At 39.1% G+C, this 20,958-nt stretch overlaps 1 protein-coding gene and 1 long non-coding RNA gene across 2 annotated transcripts in view; one reads left to right on the top strand and one right to left on the bottom strand.

Moving 5' to 3' along the window:
• The window catches only part of Slc14a2 (solute carrier family 14 member 2), a 445,690-nt gene that overhangs the window by 192,172 nt on the left and 232,560 nt on the right, over nt 1-20,958 (top strand). The gene's annotated exons all lie outside the window — the stretch shown is intronic.
• Nucleotides 1-20,958, bottom strand: part of LOC141422478 (uncharacterized) — an 81,434-nt gene that overhangs the window by 58,814 nt on the left and 1,662 nt on the right. Inside the window, exons 2-3 of the long non-coding RNA XR_012447042.1 lie at nt 20,705-20,845; nt 9,600-9,660 (exon numbers count right to left, since the gene is read on the bottom strand). This is a non-coding gene — a long non-coding RNA (uncharacterized lncRNA). The remainder of the gene's footprint in view (nt 1-9,599; nt 9,661-20,704; nt 20,846-20,958) is intronic.

Genomic DNA, 20,958 nt, shown 5'->3' with positions numbered 1-20,958 from the left:
CTAATGTTATCTACAGATAAAGCACATTGAAGTTTTAATAGCAAGAGACTAAATTGTTTCTGACCCTCCCCAAAGGAAGCCTCTTCTATTTAAGACCTAATAAGGCCTTCTTGCTGAGCTAGTAGAGTTGTAAAGTTGCATGGAGATCTATGTTACCAAGTGGTAAAAAGGCTAGTGAAGGTGGTTTCATCAAAGACATGCTTGAGTGAAAACTAGCATGGCAAGCAATGATTCTGTCCCAGCATTCTTCAGCTCCTTTCCCTTTTATTTGCCTTCTCAGCTAGACTCAGATCCAGTCCCGAATTCCAGCATGATGCTCTTTTCTCTTTTTGCTCAAGAAAGAACAATCCAAATGAAAAGACTAGGTAAAGTATTTAGCTTGATCCCTATGCCACAGTTTGGCTATAAGTGAGGTAATGGTGGTGCCTACTTCTTGGGTGTTTTGTGAAGATAAAATAGGATCACAAAGGTAAACATCATGTGGATGAAAAACCTTACCGGTGTTCTAACAAAGAGTGGTAATCAAGAAGATGGCATGTAGCACTGTATATGACCTGTGTCTGGCTGAAAGAAGGGTTCAGTAGAACAGAATCCCAATATTCTTATTTCTAAATATGGGCATGAAGCTTCCTTGCTGTGAAGTATTGTGCATAATTTCTTTTTCACTGCAATGCAACAAGTTGGTCCTGGCAAACCCAGATTTATTATTATATTGGTGGTAGATGAGCATCTATGTGGTCAAGGAAAAGTATGTCACTCTTGGGTTTTAGGCCCAGCATTTAGTATGCCTTTTTGCAAGACTGGGTTGAGGTACAATACTGGGAGTTCAATCCCATATCCCACCTTGGAGCATACTCAGTTGGAAAGTGGCCTTAGTTAAATAAGAAACAATGATGCACTCAGAATTTTCTAGGATTTTTGGAATTCTAAAATAATGGCTTGGGAACAGAAGAGTTTTCTGAGCATGCCTAACACATGAAAAAAAGAAAAAGGAAACTCCTTTACTCTTTCACCTGTCTCTTCTCTCTTTTTACCCATCTATCCATGTATCCAGTGGGGTCTGAATCAGGATATTTGGGTGCACACAAACCCACATTTTCAGAGGTAAGTTTGTCCTCTGTATCAATTCACTGAGAAAGCAGTAGGTCTTTCCATGTGCCAGGTATCATGCTAAGCAAAGAGGATATAAAAATTGGGAAATACAGACTATATCTTCAAGGATCTCAGTCTTAGAGGCATGGTTATCTCCATAAAGTCCCAGGTTTCTTTTTACTCCTTTAAGACTCCCTCCCATCCTAAATGTCTCCACAAAGAGGTTGATCAACTCTCCACACTAAAGTCTTTATGTTTAACTTTTCTAAATCCCCGGGGTATCCAATTTTTTTAGAAGGAAAGGATATATATTAAGCAAAAAAAAAAAAAAGAACAGGTTACCTCAAAAAGTTTAGATGATATTGAAAAGATGAGTGGTGAAAATGTTAATAAATTGGATATATACTTGCTGACCTTGAAACGAACCAGAAACATGGTTACCAAATATGTCTTGATCTGGGCACTTCTTGACCTACTATACAGGTTTAGAGAAGGCCCTGTTTCTTGTCATTATCTTTATCACAGGCTAGTCAAGAAACTGATGCCTCAGAACAGAATTGAGGCCTGGGAGTAGGAAATTTGCTTCTATCATCATTCTCTCCAATTTTAGAGAGCTGAGCACTTCTGGTGTTGCCCGAACAAATGTGTTGTTTCTTGTGCTCTTTGGAATGCCCAAACATGTGACTGTACTCTGGGATGTGACCACATACTGAATTTGCCCATCAAAGCTCCCAGATTGAGCCATCTCTGCTATTAATGGCATAAATCAAATATTAGTCTTAATTTGAACCAGACCATCATTCTATTAGATTTTTTCTGTCATTCTAGATAACTGCAGAGCCAATGGCTCTCACACTTCTAAGTGTTAAAGATTTGTCACTTCAAAGAGTTCAACTCTTCCCAATTTTTATTTAGAAAACTGATAATGGTTGAAATAAGCCATGGGGGGTCAAAGAGCCAGGTGGCCAGGGAGCTTATACCCGAGATGAGAAAAGCCTTGCTACCTGCTGGTTTAATAGGCTGCCCTTATTTCTAATGGGGCTTGAGTGGAGCTGAAATCAAGGTAGAGAGACCATATCAGAGCGATCTTAACATTGAACCACCTGACATCAGGTCTGTGGGGGATATTTCATCATTGTCTGCTTGACCTTTGGCCTCTTAGACTTACAGCCCATCATTTCTGGGAAGCAGCAACTAAAAAAGCTATTTGTTCCTATCGAATGTACCTGTCCTGATGTGCTGTCAACAGCTGTTTGCATTGCTAACTGTGCCAAGGGAAAACAATTGATGCCAGCAAACTCAGATTTTTAACCACCTCTTTTATTTTTGTCACTCTTGGTGCTAATGATGACCTATATTCTCTACCATAATGATTATCTTAAAAGTCTTTTTGGCTTTGAAGAGAGCGTTTGAGTCCTAAGTGCCTGTATTGTGAAAGAATATAATATGGAGAGGTCTATTATCTTAGAATTCATTCGCCTATTTTTTTCTTTTTTTCAGGCAGTGCTGTAAATTAAACCGCTTGAGTTGGCTTTGTAGGTTTCTTTTTTCTTTCTTTCTTTCTTTTTTTTTTTTGCATACACAGCAAGGATAACTACACCTCAGATTTATGAGCATTGTGAACAGGTTGCCATAGCAACCACTCTGGCTGCTCTACACCAAATAACCTTGTCATGTGAGCGTTTATCACAGGAACATCAAGGACTGGATTGCACTGTACGCTCTTTGGCTAAACAGCAGGATTTTTCTGAATAATAATTGGTCATGGCCTTTTATTCCACCAGTCAGAGTTAATCATCCTCGGAATCTGAAATTAACCATAATGCATTCAAGGCGCAGAGTGCAGCCATTCAAAAATTCCTCTTTGGGGGAAGGAAACTTTCCAGTGATCTTTGCTCTTTGTTGTATATGATCAGTGCTGTTATTGTTATTGTCATTATTATTGGAAAGGCTTAATAAGAGAAGGATGAGGATTTGAGAATGGCATATAAAAACTTATTAACGTGCTATAAGTAAAATGAGCATTTTAACTAGCCTATTATTTATTAAATGTGGTTTAAACTACCACCAAAACCAGCAGGTTTTTTTATCTCGAATTACCTTTATAGGACATTTGATCATTTGAATGGATTTTATTAGGTTAATTTATATTTCATGGATTCATGTTTTAACACACACACAGAAATCGCAATGTACCTCTAATGTATCATCTTAGAGGCATAAATGAGTAGGGTGTAAAGGACCAGCAAGGTCCCAGTACCTACACAGCACGTGAATGTGTGTGTATGCATTATTTGTGTGCATGTACGCAAACCCACAGAGCGGACCCTAGAAAGAAAATAATTATATCTCATGGATACAAATGGCTCTCCATAATAGGCAATTATATTAGAGCTGGGGGTGGGTAGGTTAAAAAAAAAAGCAGTCAAGATCTTATTCATCAGAACAGAGATTTTTCTGGTCCCTAAAAGGATGCCTCATAAAATTCTACTAAGGATGGGACCAAACTTCAACAAAGTCACCAATTTGTGGCTTGCTTGGGCATCTTGACACCTCTGCTTTTTGGTTACTCTCTCCCTTATCCCTGCTTCTTGTGCTTCCCTGGCTCCTGAGTCTTATTTTTTCTAGGCTTTCTATCATAATTATTGTTGATAATAATTGCCATGCCCTAAGTGTTACCTTCTCCATGAATAGTTACAAAAAAAAATATTGAATCTCCAGTGGCAGAATTTCAGAAATCAGTGAAGAATATTTTTCAAAGGATTGACTGAAAGAGAAAAGGATAAATCTTAAAGCTCCCATCAAGTCATGTCTTCTACGGTACCTCCAACTTCTCCAACTTTGAAACTCTCTTTTATGAAAAAGATCTGCAGTCAGTTCAATCAAGTGAAGCTAAATAATTGGACTTGAGATGAAAAATGGGTATGTGGGTAGATTCGGGATGTAGCTATTCAGGGAAATAGCATTATTCATTTCATGTCACAGTCCTGCTCTTGTCTTTGTTATTGTCCTCCCTTTGAAATAAATATATTTAAAGATAGGCAGTAAGCTGAGTTTTGGAAAAATCAAGAAAACTCACCAGCTGTGGGAACAGTCATTCATTTATTCATCAACTACATATTAATGCTCCTTATAAATACCAAAAAACACTGCTAAGGAAATAGCAACAAATGAGACCCAATTCTCACCCTCTGGGCACTTACTAACTTCAAGGAGAGATGAAATGTTTACAGCACATGTGGTAGACAGTGGTACCCAGGGGTACCCAGTGGAGAATTCCTTTAATTTAACACAATCTAGAATAATAGATGATAATTGGAAATGGTGGTCAAACTATTTTAAACATGCATTGAAAACACTAAACTTTTTATTTTAGCTAAAACTTATATGTACGTATTTATTATTCCAATATTTTGATGTAAGATCAATGTTTCAAAAAAATAAGGGTCTTCTGCATCATCTCTTCCCTCAAATTGTTCCATAAGTAAATAAGTGTCTTATTTACTTAGCCTAGTTCTGTTGTCTTTAAAGTGATTCATGAAACTAAAATGTATTCGCTGAACATCTAAATGCAGAATTTATCAAGACCTTTATAATTTCTAGCTAAACTCTTGGAGTTGTCACACACACTCAATTCAACATAAGTTCTTTTATTAAATCAATTTCTTATTTACTGACCTTTTCCAGATCAATCAACTTAGTTTTGATTAAAAATAAACCCTCTTTGCATTCATATTTTAGTTTTGCACAATATTTAAATATATTAAATAAATGATAACTACAATGAGCATAAAAAGTTTTGGAACAAATATAATTGACTCTTAGAAAGACACAACTCCACAGGTAGAAATACATAGCATCAGGATCCTAGAGAGGAGTGTGCCAGCCCTAAGGTTTAACTAGAAAACTGGAATGGACAGTATTAGTAAAATGGTCATGTGTTCAAACTATGTTATGATCAATATTTTTACTAATTTCCATTTGCTTAAAATAAAGGTTAAAATGACTGATCTTTATATTCCTTTACCAAAAGCAAATATGATAAGACAATCACAGATAATCAATGAGCCCATAATGTTCCCAATGAAGACTTCAAAGACTGAGCAGATGAATGATTAGGAGTTAATTATGCTTGATCTCAAATTTTAGGGTGATAAAGTGGATCACCCTTCAATCCAAAGCTGAAAGGCAGTGAGTGCCCAAGCATTGAGTATGTCAGCACCAGTCTCAATAGGCAGGATAGGCTTCTTGGAGAAAAGTATATTAACTTTGGCTATGAGTAAGATATGAAATGTCCAGCGTGACAAGAGGTTATACCAATAAGTGAGGAAGATGCAATGCCTATAGAACAGCAAGGAGAGCATGGAGAAGGGTCACTGGAAGACTAAAGCAGACTAACGAGGTCTAGCAGTTTGGATTCACTACTAGAAACAAGGAACCATAGCAGGTTTCTGAATAGGGAAGAAGCATGAATAATGGGGTGTTTGAGGACTATCGCCCTGCCCAGAGGAATCTGAGTATATTCAAATGAAAAGAAGCTAGAGCCAGGGCAAGTTTGCAGAAGGTGTTAAGAGTAGTTTGGAAGTGGTACGTGGGAAGGTCCTAACAAAGGAATAGTCTGTGAATGTAGAGCTCTCATTAGAAAAAAAAAAACAAAACTAGATTTGTGAGCCAAAGACAGGGGAACTAAGAACAAGAAAGACAAATTTATGAAACAGCTATGAAATTTTGAGTCTAGGAAGACAGACAAGTTATACGTGGCTGCAATAACATAGTATGAACACTTGGCAAGGGGAACCAGTGTGAGTGAGGAGTGAGGTATACAAAGTTAGGCTGAACTGGGAAATAAAAGAGTAGGGGGTAAAGATTTACAATTCTACCTAGCTAGAATGTAAAACGAGAAAAGTCATGATGGAGGATGGGATTACAAGTGAGGTTTGTGATCATTTTAGTCTAAATGACTTTCTATCACTAATCCAGAAGTGCCTTGTGGCAACTCTGCAATGTGTTCACGTACTTCTTCAAAGATAGTTTATGAGAGTTGGGAATGTAGCTTAATGTAGCATGCACAAGACCCTGGATTCCAACCCCAATGATATGAAAACAAATGAACAAAAAAGATCACTTGTGAAAATGACCATTTAAGTCAATTCCAAGATTAACATTTAGGTGATTCTCCCATTAATAGTAAAAATATCTCTAAACAGCTTGATAAAATTCACCACCTACCTCACAAAAACACTATGATTACCAAACAGTATGTGAAGTATAGAAGACCTTGGGTAATTGGCAAGTTGTATACAACTACATAGTGCTGATATTATCTAGAAAATTATCCATCACTTTTTACCCATATCAAGCCTTTATAGAACATTTCCTATTCACTATAATTAAAACACTTCTTGGTCTGGAAACTTTTAATGACCTTTTAGTTTGAAATACTTCTATTTACAGGTTACTGTTATACCTTCTTTCTACTACCTCAACCTCTAGAATATTAATACAGCACAATTTCATGTAAGGAAAATCAAATTTGTTTTTCTCCATTAAGTCCTTTGCTTCTGTGCTAGGGATATGGTCTTCAACTGAGCTACATCCCAGCCCCTTTACCCTTCTAACCAGATTAAGCAGATAACGAGACATCTGGAATTCATAGTTTCTAGAGCCCTCTCTGGAGTATTCATCTTACACTAATTCACAATAATGCTCCACCAGAAATACAAAGAAGTTGATAAACAATGTATTTTCAAGAGTGTTGGAAGGCAATCAGATATGTTGGCACCAGCCTAAAGTGACAGCTACTCAGGAAGTTGTGGTAGAAAGATAACTTGAGCCTAGGAGTTCAAGGCCAGCCTGGGCAACACAGAGAAAATTCATGAAAAAAAAAAAGAGTGTTAGGAGGTCATAAAAGTATAATGGATAAGAGAGGGATCAGATTGCCTTTGTCTGAAAACCTGTTTCCTACCTCTGACAGTAATAATGATAATAACCTCCTCACAGGGCCTTTTCAATGGTTGAGTTGGATAACATATATGGAAAGTACTTAGCACTAGATATTATAAATGCATAATTAGGGTTACCTGTTATTGTTGTTATATGAATCATAATGCTGACTGCTTTGAGTTTTAAGCATTTTATAGAAAATATATTTAAAACTATTTCAACCAAATAAAGAACCACAAGGCTAACCTCTATTACTTATGCGTAGTCTCATTACATGGGCTCATGGCTCACACCTTGGAAAATTGAAAACTTATAATAGTCATTTAGGTGACTATTGGAGAATAGATTTCACACTAACATAATGCTTTATGGCCTAAAAGAGTCTTTCCCATATATTTGCACTTAGCACTAACAATAATTCTCATTAAAGAGTTGAATGGACTTTTTCAAGACTACATAGTAATTGAGCAATGAAACTAGTATTAGAAACTAAGTTTGGGGATAGAGAGTAAAAGGAGAGGGTAAAGGGGGTGAAGATGATAGAAGTACTTCATACTTGTGTATGAAAATAGAATAATGAAACCCACTAAAATTGTTCAAAAAGGTCAGGGGGATAAGAAAGGTAACTAAACAGCTGAATTTGATCAAGGTACATTATACATGTGTGTGGAAATATCACAATGAAACCCCCTTATAATATGTGCTAATAGAAAAGGAAAGGGGAGGGAAACAAAGTTAGGTTGAGTGTGAGGTGAAAGCTGCAGGAAACAGTGGTTTCCCTTTTGCGGGACCTGATCCTCTGTCTTTCCTTTTTAGATCTCCATTTAGACAAGAGGCAATTAGAACTTGTACAAGCATGTACTTAATTTCAATCTGAATTTTATTTTGCTATTACATGTAGACTCAGCATGGCTCCCCCAATCTCCCATTTTTCCTAACTTTTCTACTCATTCCATTACCTTACATTTCTCCCTCATTAAGGATGGGAGGCCCTCCATTAGGACTCACACTCCATTGTGTCACACATCGTTTAAATATCTTTATCACTTTCCCATTGGGAAAAACAGTAATTTATGGTATTTCCATTTATCTTCACTCTCCATGCTCCGTTTGGGGGAAAGATGACAGTTTCAAATAGCTCATTATTTATTTTCCACTCAGGCTCAAGTTGGATTCTAGCACCATCCTTAAAAGGACCCAGACTTCCCACAATCCCATAATGTTTTATGAGCAGTTTTACAATCCAGACGCTGTTTTATCATGTCCTTCTGAAAGGTGGTTATATGGATTGTCAGGAAACAGGAGCTGAAAGACAGGGTAATCTGTGACAGTTTGACAGTCGGTTCACAATCCTGCCCTTAGTGAGAGTCCTTTGCTCAGGAGCGCCTGTGTGGTGGAGCCTCTGAGGTGGGGTAGGGAGAGCACTCATGTCTTAAAATGCTCTCATATTTAATGACAGGAGGTGTACCAGAAACTCTCTAATAAGAGGATTTCTTCATGAGTATCTAGGCTATTCCACTTTATGGATAAAGGGAACAAAGTTCCAATACAGAATGTGATCAACCAGGGACACACACACACAAAGACAACTTCAGGGCTGAAAACCAAGCTTTCTGACAGTCAAAAAAAAATCTTCTTAAAATTTTGTTTCTCTAAATACATCACAAATATGACATCCAGCCTGTCTATTCAACTGTCCTAAGTAGAACAAAAACTTACCAATGATGACATACAGTATTTCTAACTTGATGTTTTATGTTGAGAAAACAAAGTGAGCAGAAGTCCTGGTAATTGGTATGCCTTCGTCTCAACCCCAGTGTCAGTGCTCAAGTGCTCCATTTTTGATTTACCTTGTCAGATTGCATCATTTCACCCAAGATTTGTTGAGTCAATGGGGAGTTTTTTCTATCCTTTATTTGTCTCTCTTTTGGTTTTCTACAAGAGAGAAATAACTGGTGCTGAGAGGAGTAGTTTATCCTCCACTGTATTTATGACATGCTAACCAATGCCACTCTTGGGGCTGGCTTCTGGAGAGATCACTAAAATGGGTAGAGGGGAGGAAGGCAAAGACCTCACATAACAACATCAACTATGAATCCTATCTGAACCTTGGGCAGATGGGATTTCCTTTAATAAAATGGGGCTGGGAAATAAAAATGTTTGAAAGGCCTGAGGTGAACCACAGTAAAAAGACCTCTGAACTTAGGTGTAGGGTTTGATTCTGACTTTGCTACCAAATAGATCTTCAGGACTCTCCATATTCTGCTGCATATGGGGTTGCTTTTGTAGATTCAAAGACCCCACCCAGCTCTAACATTTTGGGATTCTATAGAGACTATGCATCTGGAAGATGGTGAGCAATGATTTCAGGGAACATGGATGGAAGGGGAATACTGAGGAGGGGCTAATGGGAAACACATGATATGAATGACTACAGGCAGGAAGAAAACGGGTAGGGTCAGCAGGCCCTGGAGCTCTCAATGAAGGCTTTAGTTCCCCAGGGGAAAACCATTCCAAACTTACATCCGAGCACAGGCATAAAAAGTCACACACCCATAATTTACCTTTTCATTGCTCTTCAGAGAGGAAAAATTCGTAATCATCTCCATTGACTTTCAAACACCCCTGTGAAGTAAACAGATTCTATTATATGTGTTTACAAATGAGATAACTGAGGCTCTGGGAAGTTAAGAGATTTCTTAAGATTTATTGTTTATGGGCTGAGTTGGACAAGACCCAAAGTTTCCTACATCCTAGTCACAGGTCTATTCCAACTTAGCTTGCCTTAGCAACCACTTTTATTTCTACATAGCTCTTTATTTTTTAAGTGTTGAAAACCCATTACTTCATTTTTATTCTGCAGAAGCCCCATCAGTTGAGAATGCTAAGGGCTCGTTTTCCTTGTTTTAGAGATGAGGAAACTGAGGCCTATGGAAATTAAGTGATTTTCCCTGACTTTCCTATTCATTCAACAACTTCATTGCGTACCCATGATCCACCAAGCATGTCCCAGACACAGCTACCCAAGGGAAAAACCAAATTTGATCTCAGAGTGTCTTAACTGTGCATCAGTTCCTTTTAATAGCTATAATTTTGAAGGTACAAATGAAAGGTCTCAAAAGAAGCTTCCAAATATGGCATAGGCAAAATGACCCTGGCAGTGGTAATACCATCCAAATACCAGTCCTCTGTTTCCCATTCTCATTTTAAGATTGCCTTCCAGCCCCAGAATTAAAGACCTAGGAGAATGTAATAATTCTAAGAGAAATGAAAAAGTAGTAATAACAGTTGATGATGGCCCTAGATACAGATTCATCTTCAATTTGAAATAGGCAAAGTGTATGTGAATGTTATCCAAACTTCCAGGGCCCTCTCCTCTCTACCTTCTCAGCATCATAATTCCACAGCCTCCTCCTTCTTAAAGCTGTGCATTAGTTCATTCCCTGCAAGTTACCCCCCAGTGGATCACCAGTACATTAAGGAAACAGGCTGTCATAAGAACGGAGGCTAGATAGCAGAACGACTCCCTAAGGTTGGATGGCTCATGTCAAACATCTGCTCTGGGAGAGGATATAAACTCGATTGCACTGAGATTCTCTCTGCCTCTAAGGACATATGAAATAAACTCACTGAAAATACTAGTACTTTTCAAATACTTTCTAGTAACATGGCATCTCCTGGAATTTGGTCCTTCTGTCAGGCCCCCAAGTCAACTAGTAAGTTGTCCAGAGCTTTTGAGTTTGCAACATTTCATTTAATTTTTACAGATTCCCAAAGCTTTCCATCTCTATACTTCCTTTCAAGTAATTCTAATAGGTAAATAACATAATCATGGTATCTTAATTTTAAAAAAAGTGAGGAGCAGAGGTGGATTTCATTTGACCAAGAAATTATACTATCCTTCACATTAGTAATGGTGTTTCCCATCCATTACCACCCAGGATGCTCTTTGAGCACTTGAAAGTAAAAACAAGTTTGTCCTGAGACACCCACTGTCCCTTGCATAGTTCCTTTGTAATGAACAGACAGTAAGTCCCTGGGTACAAAGGTGAAATCTGTGTCCAGGAAAGTGAGCCCAGTCAACTCTCCTGTTTATTCCTCCTGCACCTCTCTACTTACCTTTGGCACCACCTCCCTAGACACTCTTCTTATACCCCAAAAATCCAGCAGTCAATCTCCACCTCAAATCCCCCTCCTCTTCTGGTCCTTCTGGAACCATCCCAGTCCTCTTGAACCTCTCCTCTTCCTTGGCTGCTACAGTCAATCTTTCTGTTCCTCACTGAGGGCTGCTGGTTGCCATCATTAGACTCAAATTGCTAGCTAACTTGTGTGACTTTTGAACTTGAGTATAAGCTCTCTGAAAGCAGAAGATACTTTCCTCATTTGTGTGCTTCACTATGTTTTACATTAGCTGGCCACATAGTATAAGATTGTTGCCTTAAAAATTGGCTTCCAATCAGCCTTATTTTAGTACTGATAACACAAAGCAGAACTGAATGAGCTAAATATATATATATATATATTCACTCAATGGAATAACAGCTCTTCAATAAGGAAAGCAGAGCACTGTGCCAGAGTCCTGGTTATGCCCTGGTATACTTGCATTAGTCACACTTGCCTGAGTGAGGAAATACCTTCTTTGCAGATTCTGGACCACCCATCACAGCAGCAGGAAATCCAGTCATATGCTATCCTCCCTAAGGGAATGACTACATCACAACTGTCTCCATTCACCTCTCACAATGCCAAATGTATTCATTCTTTCTTCAACACAGAACTGTGGAAATATTTGTATTGGCTGAATTAAGACAGTGGGTCGTTTTACTCAGTTTAGACCAAGTCTTTCCAAATACCTGCTGAGGGACATAAGTAGCAGGAAAGTGGACTCTTTAGCCACCCCCCCTTCACTGGAAGGATGTGGGAGTGATTCTCTGTATTTGTCATGGGGGAAGCCAAATCCCTGATCTGACATTCACTTAATTTTTCTTCATGGGCGAAGCTATTGACTTCTCTTATTAGTGGGGTGCAAAAAAAGGGACTGGTCTAGAAATCAAGAGGCCTGGTTCCCACTGTGGCTCTGTGCCCCCACCCCCATTTTTTCCGTAAGACCACACCACTTGCACACCTGCCGTACAGTTAATGCCAAGCAGGTGTTCACCTAGGTAGCAGCATTTCCCTTGAAGACCACCCTGAAGTTGTGGCTGACTCTTATGCTTTCTCCTAAAGATTACTGGCACCAAGGAACTCAATGGCTGAGGTGTTTGTTGTGTGTGCGGAAAGATATCAGAGTGCCACCTGGAGGGCCTAATTCTGTCCCACTCCATCCACAGACCCATGTGTGATCAAGAAAAGTACCTTAAGCCTCTATATTTGTTTCCCTGTATGTTGAAAATAATGACTCAGACGACCCTCACCCAGGGGTTTCTCCCAGGGCTCTTATGAGCACTATATGGGATTAGAAATATGACCATATTTTAGAAGTAAACTGATGTGAACAGATGGTTGTCAGAGCATCATTGTGCATGTTGCCAAAAGGATAGAGCAATCCAGAGACATAATGTCTGGTTCTAGCTTGGCCACCAGCTATGTGATCTCAGGCAAGCCATAAGGTCTCTGCAGGCTTTCCCTTGTTTCCATCTATCAAATGGGGATTAAAATAACTGTCCTACCTCTCCCATGAGGTACAGTGAAGATCTGCAGCAATGCGTATGGAACAGCATTGACAAGTACACAACACTGTATTCAAAAAACATAATTCATTGTTTTTAGTGAGTCTATCTTGATTGAAGGTCATTTTTCCATGTAAGAAACTCACCATGCTAAGAGGGAGTCCCAGAGGGAGAGATTATATGTAAATTACCCAACCACTGCACCTGCATGACTTTTGGAAGTTGTGTTGTTCAACACAGGGAGCCTGGGTATTAAGGATGGAAGCTAGATATTTACAGAGAAAACTCACAACACAGCCAGTCTCTGGGGACGGCACACATTTTAGCAGTATTATAGCCCACTCAAATAAAACAACACCTTTCAAGGGCATGGTGTCACTCTTTGGATTGTTGGATAGAAATGATCCATATTTAAGAAGCTATAAAATGGCGACCACAGACCATAACTTTAAAATAAAAAGTCCACTTTGCAGAATTGTAACAGGGAAAAATGTACCCAATATTGAAAGTGTGAAGATAAGACATTGCTAGCAAAAATATAAAGCAGCAGACAGTACCAACAGCAGGCACCATACATGCTCCAGAGTGGGCGTTCCTGAGCCCTGAAGCTCATGCCACCGCCTTGGGCACAATTCTTTCCACCAAGTTAGTCCTGGAACATGGGTTGTAATTGAAAAGGCAGAAAAGAGGGGACCATGTCAAGATTACATAGTAGGCATGGATGGAGAGGTAAGAATAAGAAAAGGTTTAATGACAGAATGAACCAAATTTTGAGACTGCACTTTCAAAAGACCTTATGTCTCTTGTAGTCAAAAGGAGAAAAACTAAATGGTTTCCATCTGGGTTCTATTTAATAAGCACAGGACACATAGAAGTTCAGCTTCTCCAAAGTCATTCAGGATGAGTGAAAAGCGGTTCTTAAGCCCCCACCCTTATAGTTTCTGAATTTCTGGAATGAGATGGGATGTGTTGCTCTCATGGTGAGAATCCACACGTGTTTCTATACATACTAAAGCCATTCATCCCCAGAGCCTCCGTTAACGAGAAGACTGAAGACCAAGTGGTACATTACCACCAGGAAGGCAGAATTTGCTCTTTTTCTTACACATTTGGAGGAACATTGATGCTGACCACAAATGAAGTGATGGAATAGAGGAAGATGAAGACAACAATGTTAAAGTTTTGTATCCATTGGCTTGAAGAGATGCTCACCATACAGCACTAAATTAAAAATTACTTCATAAAACAATACATACTGTATATCTTAATCTTTTATAGAAAGAAAAACACGTATTTCATGAACAATCCTGCTGCATTTTTAAAGTCATAATCAATCAAACCAGAGGACTGTGGGGAGCCCACACTCCTTGCAAGGTCCTGCCTGTGACTGAGCTTTGTCATAGCTAAGCACAAGGAGTCGTTCTGTACAGGTCGATTGGAGAGATGGGCCCTCTTTGAGCATAAGTGTGCTGGCCGCTCACGGTAGACCATTTGCTGCCATCACTTATATGAGGTCCCAGAGTGAACACTGGGAAAGCCTGGAAGGAGAAAGTCCAGCCAATCATTCAATTCCTTCTGGTCAAGGCTGTCTGATATGGACAGCAGGGAATTCCTAAGATGCCATTTGCAGATACATTGGCCTCTCCAGCTTCACTAATCTAATGAATCTAATTCAAAATAGAATTAACTGGTATTTTTATATACACCAGCCTCACAAATAGAGTCGAGTCTTTGACAACAATCCAGAAGGAAAAGAAGGCAAAAGGGTTTGAATTTGATCTTCCAATCCAAGCTACCACTGGGAAGCCTAGAAATCTCCCTCTGTGGCTCCCTTGACTTTGGATCTCAGCAGTGGAGGACCTGTTGTTGTACCTGGGTCCAGTAATGGGTGGTGGTGGAGGAACAGAAAGAACCTGATCCCTTTTATTAAAGTTCTTTTACTCCCTGAGGAATCAGAGGCACTCACTTACAAAGAAACAAGATGTTTCAGCCCAATTATTTTTTAAGGCTTTATGGAAACTCAATAATCAACCTTAATTAACTGACTGTGCTATCTCTTGCTTCTCCATCTATATATTTCACACTCAGCTTCCATTCTCAGAACACTCACATATGAAGAAATTCCTGTATGGAATGGGTCTTTCTCTACAACTTCATCAACTCACTAAAGCACAATTGCTTAATCAACTCACTGAAGCACAATTGCAACTTTGGAAAAGTTCTTAGAACCTTTTCTTAAGCATTGCTAAAACATCATCATGTTTGCAGATGCTCTTTCTTCCTGTAGTATCAATTTAGCAGCTATATCTGGAGACATTTGGTACAAGGGGTTTTTAAAAAGTATAAGACATGGCCCCTACCATGTTGACTATAATTAAAGTTGAATAAACAAAACATACATAAGAGAAATGAAAGGACTACTGTGACAATTCTATAGTACTCACTAAGGATATCACAGAAGAAAGAGATCTGGGTGGATTGGCATAATTGGACTGGCTCCCTCAGTGGAAGAGGACTAAAATGCCAGGAAGACAAAGAGAAAAGCTTGAGAAAGTGGGTTGGAAGTAGAGTGAAATCCAGAGATGGAGGGCTTGCTGGGGCGATAGAGTCTGCTCACTGCCCACAGAAGATCAGAGAAGCCAACATGTGGATTGGGCAGCCAGAGTGACCTTTTAGCCCTTATCTACTGTGAGCCCATGTCTAATGAGATTCCTCTGGCTGGGTATGGGTGACTCTTTAGAGGGAAGAGGAATGATCAGAGAGGGAGTTTAGAACCCAAGCATGAGATAGAAGTATTTAGAGAAGGATGAGGAAGGAAGTGGAAGATCTTACATAATCTACCTTAGATCCCTTATCTTTTACTTAGAAGCAAGCACATAATGTTTCATGTGGGTTGGTTAAAAGATAAGGGTTCATGCTAATTCAGTGATGTTCTAAAGCTTGATAGTGACCATTAGACTCTCTTCTCAAGAGATTTTTGGACAGCATATTTTGAAAGAATCAAGATGTTATATAAAGAAATATGTATTTATGTGCCTAGTAAGGGAATGAGTAAGTGAGAGAGAGAGACAGCATTGTTTGATCAATGAATACCTCTTAACCCCTCACTCACTACTTCTGTGACCTTAGATAATTTACCAAGCCTCACAATGTTTTGGTTTCTTTATAGTAAAATAAAGATAGTAGCATTTACCTGTTCATATTATCAAAAGCATAAGATAAAAACATTTCACACAGTGAGTGCACTAGTATGCACCCAAATAATGTTAACTGTCCACTTTTCTATTGATATTCACTTGAGAAACAGTAGAATTTTGAGGAAAACTGGGCATGGTGACACAGAAGGCTGGAGGTTAGAAATGACCTCAGGCTGAAGAGACAGCATAGTTAGAAACTGGCAGTCACAGGTACAATACATGTGTGCTGTGTGCTGTAGGCCAAGGGAATAAACAGTACCCCCATCAGTGAGAATGGTCTGGAGCCTCTTGCCTTCCATGCTCATCTCCCACACAGTGCCAAGGACTGGGCTTTAAGAGGGGCCAGGTTATTCAGCATGAGACAATCCTTTCAATAAGATGCAGGCAGTGGAGAGTGTGATGTTGGGAGAGGAAGAAGCAAACAGCCCTGGTTAGAACCCTTGGCCCTTGGAGGGTTCTTGTTCTTCCAACAGAGTCTCTTTTGTTAGGTGACTTGACAATGGAAGGCAGTACAATGCCAGTCACTGAGCACACAGAACCTGGTTTATGTAGTGAGAGGGAGAGAAAAACTAAGCACAAAGCCTCGCTGTTGAGTATCATCCCCTCAGCAAGACAATGCCTCGTTTGAATATTTGTTGTTACTCACTATTTGTTTTTATCCCAAGCAGCCATTAACCTCCTACTATTCTCCATCTTTTATAATAAAAATAGCAGTGTTAGGAAGGATAACAACACTCCCAGCACGGCACCCTCCCTGTGCAGTGTTCAGCATGGCAATGAAGGAATGAAAATGACAAGACACTCCTGTGCAGAATGATAAGGCCACAGGGGCAGGCAGGAGGCAGGTGACTGTTCGAATGAAGCTTTAAGTGCAGCTTTTGGGAAATTGTTTTTATGAAACCATCTTCCGAAGAAAGTAGCTAGAAGAATAAAGGGGTGATTAATTAACAAGTATCACAGAATACTACGTCCCTGATCAGGCCTTGCCATTGTACACAGATTACTGCAACTGGGGAGTCCCCTGGCATGAGTTGTAACCTAAAGGCTCAGGGCATCTGACTTCAGTGCCAGAAAACAGCCAGCGTGACCCATATCCAGAGGGGGCAGGGTCCAGGAGAGCTCACTAATTCCAGCCTCTCTGCCAACTAGAGACTCCTAGGCCCTGCCTGACCTTCCATCCTGTATGTGGCTTTGTGAGTTAGAGTGAGGTGGTCATCTTTCTCATGCTGTCCCCTACACAGACCTGAATGGACTCTTGCCAGCATTTTGATCTCTCCACTACAGGGCCTTGTGGATGCTAAGGACAGTCCAATGGGAGACATCTCATCCCAAGATGGGATTTGATGACACACAGACTTAGTCTCAGCCAAGCATCTTCTGGATGGACTCTGAGCCATCAAATCCACCCTCTCAGGCAAGAGTTTATCTGGATTTGTTTCACTCATATTAGCAAATTAATTCTTTGGTACATTTTTTGCATACTAAATAAATAGATAAATGAGAGCCCAGAGGTCTCTTCTGTCACCACAGCAGATTGGCTAACTGGTCCCTCCACTTCCTCTGCTTCTTCTCTAGCCCTTCTTCCTCCTTCCCTCACTCTCAGTAGACAAGCTCTACCAACTTTTCCCCTTTATGTCCTCAACATAAATCTTTACCTCTCTGAACTATGTTCTTCTCAAAACAGGTTAAATAGAAAAAGACCTGGCCCCATACTGACTAGCTGAGGATAGCAGTCATGATCCTTCACTTACTAAAGCCTTAGTTTCCCATGTATTCAGCAGGTATGATACCATCCCTGTCATGTGCTTATGTGAAGGTTAGGTAAAACAGTGCCTGTAAAAAGTGTAATATGCTGTCTGTTAAACAAAGCATGCAATAGGTACTATTTTATAGCTAATACAATTCTGTTAGCAATACTGTTGGCCACATAGAACTATTTGCTTTTCCTTCAATGTAATTTCAGCTTGCTTATATCCATGTGTTTGTCTCCACTTTCCCTTATCTTCCTAGACCTTGTTCTATAATGAATATAAAAGCCTTAGTCATTTTTAAAAATCATTTCAAATGCTTTCAACCTCCTCTAAGTTTTTTCCATCTTGTATCTGCTATTGGGTTAAAACTGATCTAGAAGGGTGGAAATGTGCAATGCCCAGCTCCTGATATGAAATCAATATACTTTGTTGGGTTGCATTATCTTAAAGTTTCCTAATTATCTGTGTATGGAACTGGGGAGAAGAAATTTAACTTAACCTGATTCAAGCCAAGATGATGTGGATGCTGTTTAAGGTCATAGCGCATTCAAACCCTGGGCACTAATGAAAGCAAGCCTACAGAATGGACATGATAATTTTCAGGAGGCATCAAAGATGATGATAGTTTGAGGAAGAGAGAGGGGAGATAGATAGTGCAGAGGGGAATGGGGTCATTCTGACCACTTTCCCAGTGCCTTCAGTTTGTCTTGTGCTCATAATCCCTCTTCCTCTTGCGTCTTCCCTCAACAGCAGATGGTCCTTTCTGTCTAACAATCCTCTTCCCCATCTTAGTGGGCCCTTTCTGGGTTTTTAAGACCACTTCCTCCACCAGTAATTTCTTCCATCTCTGAGTCAGAGGACACCATAGTCTTAACATTTCCCCTTAACTTTGTAGATAGTTTCTTATGGTTCTGTCCACGATGCATGAGCCTCAGGGCAGACACAGTGCCTTCCCTTCCTTACTTGTTTTCTGGCCATCCACAGAGAGGGTCCTTAAGAAGTATCTGTTCTGAGACTGATAAATTGAAAGTCCCTCTTGTAAATGAACGTGATCCTTCATGCTATGGAAAGACTTTTCAGTCTAACAACTCTGAGATGTCAACAACAACAAAACACTGTTAACAAGTCAAGGAAAGAGTTGTAAGATCTATTTTATATTTTGTGGACTACAGAGGCTGGCAGTTTAATTCAAGTTGATTAGGCAATTTTGCAGAGCTTTGTTATTGATGATATTTTGTACAATTTTAAGTAATTTTAATCCAGTAAACAGTGTTTGCACATGTAGGTAGAACCAGTGGAAATATGAGATTTCTTGGACAGAACCAAATGCAGGGAAAAGCCAAGAGCCAGGAGGTCCTTGGAATTGCTGTATTGTTAGCGGGTTTACTAACTGGCAGCCTGGAGGCAATCTATTTTATTAAGAGATTGAAAAATAGTTTAAAAAACCAGCATGTGAAGATTTCAATCAGAAATAGATGGGCACTTTTTAAACTGCAATTGGTTTCTAAAGAATGGGCAAGATAAGAATTGATAGAGGTGAATAGCTATCGAAACGTGGAATGAAAAGAAGAAGCAAATTGCCACCTACTTGAAGTGAATAGCTCTTGTAATGTAATGGGTTTTAAACTTTAAAATTGTTTTGTACTATGACATACATAACAGTGGAAGTCAGGATTGAGAGTGTTTATTGGTTTTTTCCAATGGAAGATTGCCTGTTTGGTATTTGAATAATAATCTCCATATAAAAATATGGTAATGTAATTATGCTAACTAGTATTTTCTATAATTCAAGACTCTGTTTATAATAATACATCATATTTTGCAGTCAGGTAGGAATCCATTTGTCCCCTCCACCTGGGCCCATAGATACAGAAAGGAAGTTTAATATACAGTTCTCTGCAATCTAGTCCTCTCTGGAGTTAGTTTCCTGGAAGGTAATGTAATGAATCTCACCAGAAATACCTTCATTTACCACATGCTGCCAAGTGGAGATGAAGCTGATTCTTCAAAATTTTGCAGATGAACTTTCTTTGAGAAAACTCACAGATGAAAATATGCTAGTATGAAGATATTAGCCAAACTCAATGGCAAAGGAAGTTAAGAAAATGTTTTAAATTACTTTGGGGAAAACAAGTAACCTATTATTACCCACCATGTTATTGTGAAGTTTATATATAAAAAATGAATACTTTGCCAGCCACTCTTACTATATCACACACACCAAAAAAACACAAATTGTTAAGTTGTGGGTGGTTCTACAATCAATTGAGTTCTCTTTTAAAAGTGGAATTGAACTGGAACAATTTAGTACAGTTTTTTTCTTATTTTTATACAAAGACAATCAGCAACCTTCCAGCTCCAGATTCTACCTTTCACTGAGACATGGACCCCCAAAATACTGATCATCAGAGTAATGACAACCCATTGGGTAGTGGCTAGTGGTTAGTCCCAGGACTCTGTACCAACCTTGTTCTGAACAGTAGCCCTAATAACTAGAATGAGGATACAAAAAGTTATAGTTAGTAAAGTGTATTGGGAGCTATGTTGTAATTCAAACTAGTTTTCATGGCTAATATAACACACTAAATTTAAACTTGAAATTTATGAGATTAAAGTAAATTCCTATGTTTAGATTTCTAAAAAAAAAAAAAAAACTCACAATATAAATATATTTCGTCCTATAAGGTTAAATGTAAATTCCTATGCTGGATTTCTAAAAATTCACAAAGAAGCACGTGATAAGGAAATTGTGCATAAACAGCAGCATGTAGCATCCCAGAGGAGATTTAAAAGCACTGAGGCTCTATTACTAATAGTACCATGACTGGGGGGTGGGGGATGGGTGATTGCTCTTCACTGAATGGAGCACACTTGAAGTTTTGTGTTAAATTTGGAGGTGCCCTTTTTAATAAAAGAAATTAATAACTTGGAGTGAAATTCACAGAATGGTGAATGAGGAATGACACAAAGAAATAATATTGCTCATGTTGAAAAAAAACTCTATTTTGAAATACGTTTGAGACAAATCAGGTAAATGAGAAAATGGACTTACTCTAGGTAACTCCAGAAAGTAGATACAGTTCCAGTAACTGCCCAATCTATAGACTCCATCTCCATCCTCTGATGACCCCAAGCCGTGTGACTCCCTTAGTGAGGGGAAGCAATAACAATATTCCCTCTGCAGAGGGGACAGCTGGTAAGGAGAGAATTCAGGGGAAAAAAATAAGAAACATCACAGAGCATCCTTCCAAAAATAGAGACAAAACTCATCCAAACAGTTCATTCTATAACATTCCATCACTCTTT

The sequence above is a fragment of the Castor canadensis genome, chromosome 4 (genome assembly GCF_047511655.1).
Source record: "Castor canadensis chromosome 4, mCasCan1.hap1v2, whole genome shotgun sequence".
Taxonomy (NCBI): Eukaryota; Metazoa; Chordata; class Mammalia; order Rodentia; family Castoridae; genus Castor; species Castor canadensis.
The sequence above is the reverse complement of the archived record's forward strand: the minus strand, read 5'-3'. Positions and strand labels throughout refer to the sequence as shown.